The sequence below is a fragment of the Carassius gibelio genome, chromosome A20 (genome assembly GCF_023724105.1).
Source record: "Carassius gibelio isolate Cgi1373 ecotype wild population from Czech Republic chromosome A20, carGib1.2-hapl.c, whole genome shotgun sequence".
In the NCBI taxonomy this organism is placed as follows: domain Eukaryota; kingdom Metazoa; phylum Chordata; class Actinopteri; order Cypriniformes; family Cyprinidae; genus Carassius; species Carassius gibelio.
This window is the reverse complement of record NC_068390.1, coordinates 6,475,600-6,483,777: the sequence shown is the minus strand read 5'-3', so window position 1 is coordinate 6,483,777 and position 8,178 is coordinate 6,475,600. Positions and strand designations below refer to the sequence as shown.

General features: G+C 35.3%; 1 long non-coding RNA gene across 2 annotated transcripts; it reads right to left on the bottom strand.

The window, feature by feature from the left end:
• Positions 1–2,479: 2,479 nt before the first annotated feature.
• On the bottom strand, positions 2,480–3,500 carry LOC127938359 (uncharacterized). Of its 2 annotated transcripts, XR_008148688.1 has the most exons (3): positions 3,321–3,463; positions 2,827–3,178; positions 2,480–2,721 (listed from the first exon to the last, which is right to left on the bottom strand). It is a non-coding gene; the product is annotated as an uncharacterized LOC127938359 (long non-coding RNA). The 2 variants fall into 2 exon arrangements; XR_008148689.1 differs by having other exon boundaries at positions 2,827–3,500.
• Between the last annotated feature and the right edge of the window lie 4,678 nt (positions 3,501–8,178).

Sequence of the window (8,178 nt, the reverse complement as noted above, 5' to 3'; positions counted from 1 at the left end):
CAGAGACTGTAAAATTGGGGTAATATGATCATATTTTCTTGACCTCGTAAGGACTCTAGCTGCTGCATTTTGGACTACCTGTAGCTTATTTATTGACGAAACAGGACAACCACCTAGAAGTGCATTACAATAGTCCAAGAGGTCATGAATGCATGAACTAGCTTTTCTGCATCAGAAACCGATAACATGTTTCGTAGCTTGGCAATGTTTCTAAGATGGAAGAATGCAGTTTTTGTAACATTGGAAATATGATTTTCAAAAGACAAATTGCTGTCTAACATAACACCCAGATTTCTGACTGTAGAGGAAGTAACAGTACATCCGTCTAGTTGCAGATTGTAATCTACAAGATTCTGTGTAGTGTTTTTTGGTCCAATAATTAGTATCTCTGTCTTATCCGAATTTAATTGGAGAAAATTGTGTGTCATCCAATCTTTTACATTTTTACACTCCAAGTTTAAGCAAATAACGTGAGCTTCCGTTCAACACCGAACACAATACATCTTTCTCACACATACATTACTAAACTTACCAACTAAAATAATGATTAAACTAAGGCATAGAGATAAAATGTGTAATACATCGATTAAGAGGTCATAAGTTCCAATAAGCATATCAAACACACATAAGGCATTGCATGTGTTATTTATGAATATAATTAACCCTATATATTTCTCAATGATTGTTCTTTGAGATTGTTTATTGGAAAGTTCAGTTTTTAGAAAGAGTCTCAAGCAAGCAGGAAGCAGAGTGTATGGATCCTTTGTGTTGAGATCCATGAATTATTAATGATTCTTGTGGGGTTGCAGGGGTTTCCATACACTGTGATTATGAGATGCTTCTCGATACACAGGGTCCTTGTATCTTGTGAAAATAGTACATTTCATCAACTCTTTTAATAGGAAAACAACACGGCTGACAGGAAACCAACTCTGGATATCGATGTCACATGATTAGCTCATGATTAGTTTTCTGACAGACGTGCTGTGTTGTGGAATCACATTATCACTTCTCTTAATGCTGACATAGAACTGAGCATTGCTCCCCTTTTAGCTAATCATTAATGGTGTTCAGATTGTGCAGTTTATTTGTGTGCTTGTTCACCAAGGTTCTACACTATTTTAGTAATTGGCAATATTCTTTTCATCCATATTTCTAAAAGCATATGAACCTGATACATTATGTCACTGAAAACTGTGTCCTCTGGTGTGACACCCTATCCTGTTTGTAAACCCCATGGACAACTTCAGTTAGTTGAAGGGCCAGATTAGTGTTTTACAAAAAAGCTTTCTTACTATATGTTTTTCAGCTACTGAAATATATTTCCTATATTTTAACTCCAAATATTTTAGCATTGGACTGGTAAGATAGAGTTATATATTTTATTTTATATTAAAAGATATACATATATATTTATATATTTTATATAGCATGGGGTTATGTGTTTCTGCATCTATCAAATTAATATAAAAAATATTAAATATAACATATATAGATACAGCAGGCACGTGCACAGGTAGGGCTCAACCTGTGCAGAGCACATGCCCTTACACTGCGAAGTGCCCTTTTTTTAGTGGTGTTTTTTTTTTATTATTATTATTTTTTTTTTTTTATCAATGCTATTGGTTACCCTTTACGCCTGTCTGTCTGTTTTACAAATATTTAGCAAATTAAAGTTATTAAAATGAGCTTCTGTAAATCTTATTCGATCCTCAAGCTGTCAGTAAGCTGATAACTCCGCCCCCTCGATATTCATTGAACCAGAGCCATATAGAGAGAGAGTTGCGACAACGGAAGTTCGAAATGTTTGGTTGTCACGTGATTCGTGTAGACTTCAAATAGTTCCAGGAAGTGCATTGGCGGCCATTCAAACTGATAGAGTAGAGTGACAGAACTGCGATTTCTGGTAATAAGGAGTCAATAAATGCATTTATTTTATATGTTTATACAACACACTGACATATGTATGTAGCATGAGTATGTAGTTACAGCGATGTTGTTTTTAAAATATCAAATCGGGTAATATTTGAGGATTAGTGTTCAATTACCGTTATTTTAAAAACGTATTTCAGGCTAACGTTAAGTTTTATAAACACGGGTTGCTGTTGCCTTTTTACGTTACATATTGTCCATTTTTTCACTGATCTAATGTTAACTCATGTCATATCGATGACTTTCAGGTAGTACAGAGACAGGCTGGTGACAGGTGATTTTTCAGCTCGCACCGCACTATGGGTCAATTAACTGTTACCAGCAGTAATTAGCATGTTAAATAAATGTAAAATGAAGCTTACTGTTTATAATTCTTACAATTACATATAGTAATATAATTATGTATTATAAATAATATACCTATTATATCTAGTATAATTCTTACAATACTTATTCATGTACACAATATATTCAGGTTTAAAACAACTTAAGCATGCTCGTATATAAACATGTACACTGCCATTCAAAATGATGCTGAAAATTCAGGTTGGCATCACAGGAGTATATTCCATTTTAAAATAGAAAACAGTTATTTTAAATTGTAATTATACAATTAACTATTTACAGCAATTCATGAATACATTTCTAATAAATTTAATAGCATGACAAGCATTTTGTATGTGTCCTTTCTTTCATGTTGTCCTTGCATAGTCTCCACCGTGGTTTACTGTGCTGCATGGGGATGCTCCACTCAGTCAGAGAAAGGTGTGCGAATGTATGGCTTCCCCGCTGACATAGAGAGGAGAAAATAATGGTTGGCTCAAGTCAGCAGGAGCAATCTAAATACAAATAAAAAATTACAACAACAAAAAATTGTTAGGTAATTATACTCACATTTATTTGCACTTTTTTACATTGACAATGTTTTACTAGAAATAAGGAACAAGCAAAGCCTTGCAAAACCCAGGGAGCTGAGACTCATGGTGAGACATTTCAGGGAGTCATCAGTGTTACCTATAACTGTGCATTTAACCACCATGTGATATGTACTGTAAGTGGGTAGACAAAAAAAAAGGTGTGTGTGGAAACTAAACTGAAGTCAGTATGCAGACAAATTGCGGCAATGCAATTTGTCATGACCAAAAAATTCAAGAGTAGGCTGAGACCAGATGCTATTCCCACAATCTTTGTACACCGTCCTGTGGTCAAAAAGAGGAGGGCCCTGCTCCACGATGCACCCCTAGACCTGTGAACATACAAGAAATGGCTGCTGATTACAGCTATGTTATTTCAGGTGATTCATATATAATAAGTACAAACTCGTACTAGTTGAAGTAAAGTGATGTGATATTTTCAATATTTAAAATTAGCAAAACCATGTATTCTACCTCTATCAGTTTCAAAGGTTGAGGAAAAAAGAACGAGGACACTCAGAGAAAGGAAAGTGAGAGTGAAGAAAAAGGACATGGCTAGAGAGGAGAGACAGGGACAGGTGACACTACCCAGTCAACCAGCAGCAAGTCAGTCAGCAGCAGTCAGCATTCCTGTGAACCATCAGCCAGTTACCAGGGTCTATTAAAAAAATTTAAGAGACAAGAAAAAAAAAATAAAGATCAAGCAATGCAAAGGCAGCACTAAGAAAAATAATGAAAATTCAGCTATCAAAAAAAAAAGGTCCCCTCAGCTCTCCTGACCTGCATCCTCACTGATGCTCCATCACAGAACACTCCAGTGGCACCACTAATCCTCCACCCACCAGCACCCACAGAATGTTGCGGTATGTTACTTTTATACACTAACAAGTTTAAGTATATAATACAGTATTATTATATAATATAGACAGGTAATAGTAAATGAATCACAATGACTAAAAACACTCCACCCATGTTTTTGCAAACTCAATTCACTCTAAATGTATATCAATAGGGTGCATTTTATTATTAAGTAATTTAATACGTGTAATAAGGAACAAACTTTATAACCTCATTTTTACCACTTCCACTCACCGCTGTCACACGTTATATTGAACTAACGTAATAGGCTATGTAACGTTAGCTAACTTTCCCCACCCTGCAAAAAAATATGTTTATACTCCTTTTTTTCTAATTGCAAACACGATGGATGAAACTGAATTATGAGAACAGATTTTACAATTATTAGGGTGTTCGTTACTAACTTTATGCAGCTCCAATCCTAGCCTAATCTGTTAGTTATCTGATAACAAACCTTAAATCTACTTATTTAATGAGTGATTATCTACTAGAAGGTTTTAATTTGCAATTTATTGTTATTAAGATGTACTGATAATATTCAATCTTATTATTTAAACGTCTTACCTGTTAAAAGTGCGTCGCAAACGGTTTGTTCTGCTGCATCTTCTACGGCGCGGCATCGGTTTGCCGCTACTTCCGGGAACTATTGAGAGGCTCCACGAGCCGCCATTGCTGTAAAAAAAGCGTTCCATTGATTGGAGTCAATGGAGTTGTCGCAACTCTCACTCTATATGGCTCTGCATTGAACCAACTGAAGTTCCACAGCAGCCGCACAGTAGACAACAGCTGAGCTGAACAAAGTTTTGCGAAGGGTAAATAAATATCTTGTTTGAATAAATACTACTAAACACTATGTATATAAAGGCTCATATTTTATTTATTTGATGTCTGACTGACATGTGGGATGTCGCCTGAGAGAGAGGGCTAGCATTTGCCATCTAGTCATAGCCAATACATAGCCAACAATTAAATAGCCCGTGCATACAGTAGCATTTCATCTTTTATAAAATGCGATTTTGGCAAAATGCATTTAACACAGGAAAAACTGAGCGCTCCGTCTATATAGCTACAAAAACTAGTTTGTAACCTGTAACTGTTAGATGAAAACGTAATGTGATGCCGGCAGCGGCAGGCGCTGTCGCCGTTTTAATGGCGGACAAAAAAAAAATCACATTTGCAGACATTTGCTGGTCAAAAACTATATATTGATAACTAATACAACAACATATAATTTGTTTTTACCATCGGAAAATCATAACAGGTGCGCCCCCGCGCTGTTTCATACTGGAACTTACACAAAGCGACGAGTGATCCTCGTCACCTAGATAACTATATTTCTAAGAAATTTCTTCTTTGATTTATGATTGCTGATACACTTAATTTATTAACATTTAGTATATCATGTTATGGTATACTCTCCGTTCGTCCTCACGTGTATAAAATGTTGTAAAACATGGTTTTACCACAGTAATGTAGTAGTAACTAAAAAAAAAATAGAAGATCACTGTAATCGTTATATTTTATCATGCAGAATGTAACTCATGATTCATTCCAATGCTTCATTTATTTGATCCAAAATACAGCAAAAATAGTAATATTGTGTAATATTTTTACAATTTTAAATAACTGTTTTCTATTTGAATATATTTTAAAATGTAATTTATTTTTGTGATCAAAGCTGAATTTTCAGCATCATTACTCCAGTTCAGTACTCTTCAGTGTCACGTGATCCTTCAGAAATGCTTTTCACTGCAACTTCTCAATGTCATTCATAATCATGTTAACCAAATAATACAAATTAGCTTATAAAACCTAACAGAATAGCTAAACAAGAGAATATATATATATATATATATATATATATATATATATATATATATAATTTTGTTCTTTGCAAAGTGCATAAAAAAGTGCATAAAGTTCAATAAAAAATATTTTTGTTTCTGTTTGGTTTTATAAGCTAATTTGCATGTTTATGTATGAGCCAAGTATTTTTTTTTCTCTATAAATGCAATTTAAGTACACAAGAGCAATTCACAAACACAGGACCCTACAAATAATACTGACAAAAAAACTTACTAAATAATCTTGATATAAAAAAAGGGAGGAGGGTGCCCTTTTTCAGTTTCAGCACATGCCCCTCAGAAGGTCTGTGCACGGCCCTGAGATACAGTGTATATATATATTGAATCATTCGGGCCATTATGTATTTTAGACATTTAGCGGCAAACTTCATGACGACATTACAGAGGGCAGACAGTTTTTCAGGAACAGCATGTGTAAAATCTCACCCACTGTGGCCTCAGTTTATGTATTTATGTATGTTTGGTGTGGACTTAATTTGGGGGTTAATGGAACTGCTCTTATTTGTATCTAGGGTATAATGTTATGGTGTATGTGAGGTTGAGATGACAGATCATAGTGTGTGACCCACTTACACATGATGGGTGAATGGACACACACTCACACAATCTCTATGCGATTAAGCTGCTGATCAACGTTCATCTTGTTCTGATCCTGTTTTATGCCCTGGTGGCATAAGTACGGGCCAGTGTTTGCTGACACATCTCTCTGTTTTAGAAGGTCCCCACCTCAAGCTGAGTCAATATTAGCATCCACTCGCCTAGTATCCTTACATGAAGAGAGAAAGAGGGAGAGAGAGAGGGAGAGAGAGAGAGAGAGAGAGAGAGAGAGAGAGAGAGACCTTGTGAGCCACTTTAATTACCAAAATTACCATTAATTTACATCATGAACATCTTTTTATGAAACCCTTTAAAATTAACACAGCATCAGTTGACCCCACACAGCTAAGTTAAATTTTACGGACAGCCATATTGCCATTTTAGCATGTTCAAACAAACAATTTATTAAAATGTGAACTTGTTTTCTTTTCCAGCAATATCTGGGTCCATAAATGAAAAACATCATAGAAAAAAACTCCCCCAAAGTTTGACACCATTCCTCTATTCCTCAAACACAATTGCTGTAGTCTCATACATTGACAAAATAAGTGAAAAATTGTCTCTGTTGCTTGACAAAATGATCCCCTACCTGTGGATCATTGTGTGCTCTGTGTCTCTTTGTAGCTATTTTACCATGCACAATCCTCCATTGAAGGTCTCCAGACCTTTTCTCAATCGGAGGCTTGTACAAGGTCCTCCAGCTACCTTTAGAGGAAGCATCTAATACAAAAAGATATTGCCATTTAGACTCCTTAAGTCCTTCAAAGGAACGTAGACGTGATGCCTTCATACACACAATATTCAGCATTCCTTTTGTAGCATTACTTAAAAGACAATTTGAATAGTTCTGAAAGTAAGCAAACTCCCCTTTAGTTTTTGAAATTCATCAACAGCAAGTGCAATTTCAAGCCCTGGGAAAGAAAGTTCCTTATATGCATTCATTCGATTAAAAAAAGATATAGTCCTTTGGTAGAAATTTAACATTACTTTTTAATAAGCTATGTGCCAGTCGAATTGACCTGACACTAAACTTCGTAGCCAGTCTCTCAGCCGACATCCATCCGTTGTGACTAGATCTCCAATTAAGACATAAATTCCTGCATTCTTCAAAGCATTACTCACATATTTTGAGTGTAATATTTCTATATACATCAAAATAGTCATTTTATGCCATAAAGAAGAAGCAACAAGGTTGTTGCAAACAAGTACTCTTCCCCTGTAGGACAAATGGGGTAGCAGCCATTGCCAGCAAGACAACTGAGCAGACACTTTCTCCACAAGCCCCTCCCAATTCTGTCTTCTATATTTCATTTCATAAATAGACACCTAAATATTTAAAACCAGATCTTCCCCACTGCAGTTTATCAGGAAGCAAATGTCTCTTATGTTCTACACCACACCACAAGGCATCTTTTTTTCCCCAATTTGCTTTGCCAGTTGAAGCTTTGTTATAACACTCCAAGGTTCTTTCAGTTTCTGAACATCTTTATCATGTCTTATAATGTAATATCAATTTTACATTTATATTTTAATTTGTAACAATCTGCAAGCCCATTAACTCGGTCCTCAATTTACAAAGAAGAGGTTCAATAGCTAAAGTGCAGAGGGTTTGTCCAATTTCAGGGCAGCTCTATACTTTAGCTATTGAACAGGGACACTAAGACCACCTGCAATTTTTATCAAACACGTTGCATCTTTATTAAGTAACTTTACCATTTAAATCTAATTATCAACAAACCCAAAAGCCTTCATAATACTGAAAAGATATTTGTAATCAATTCTATCAAAAGCTTTCTCCTGATCTAATGACAAAATTCCCATGTTAATATTATCATACATGGCTAGATCAGTAACATCACACATCAAATACAGATTTTTAGTAAATATGTAAATATGAACCTGAAGAGAGTCCCATCAGTGCAGAACTTACTTCCTAGGTTTCCTAGAGTCTAGGTTTTCCTTCTGTTCAGAAGTTAAGCAGGGAAGATTCTGGAATAGTTCATTTTGACTCT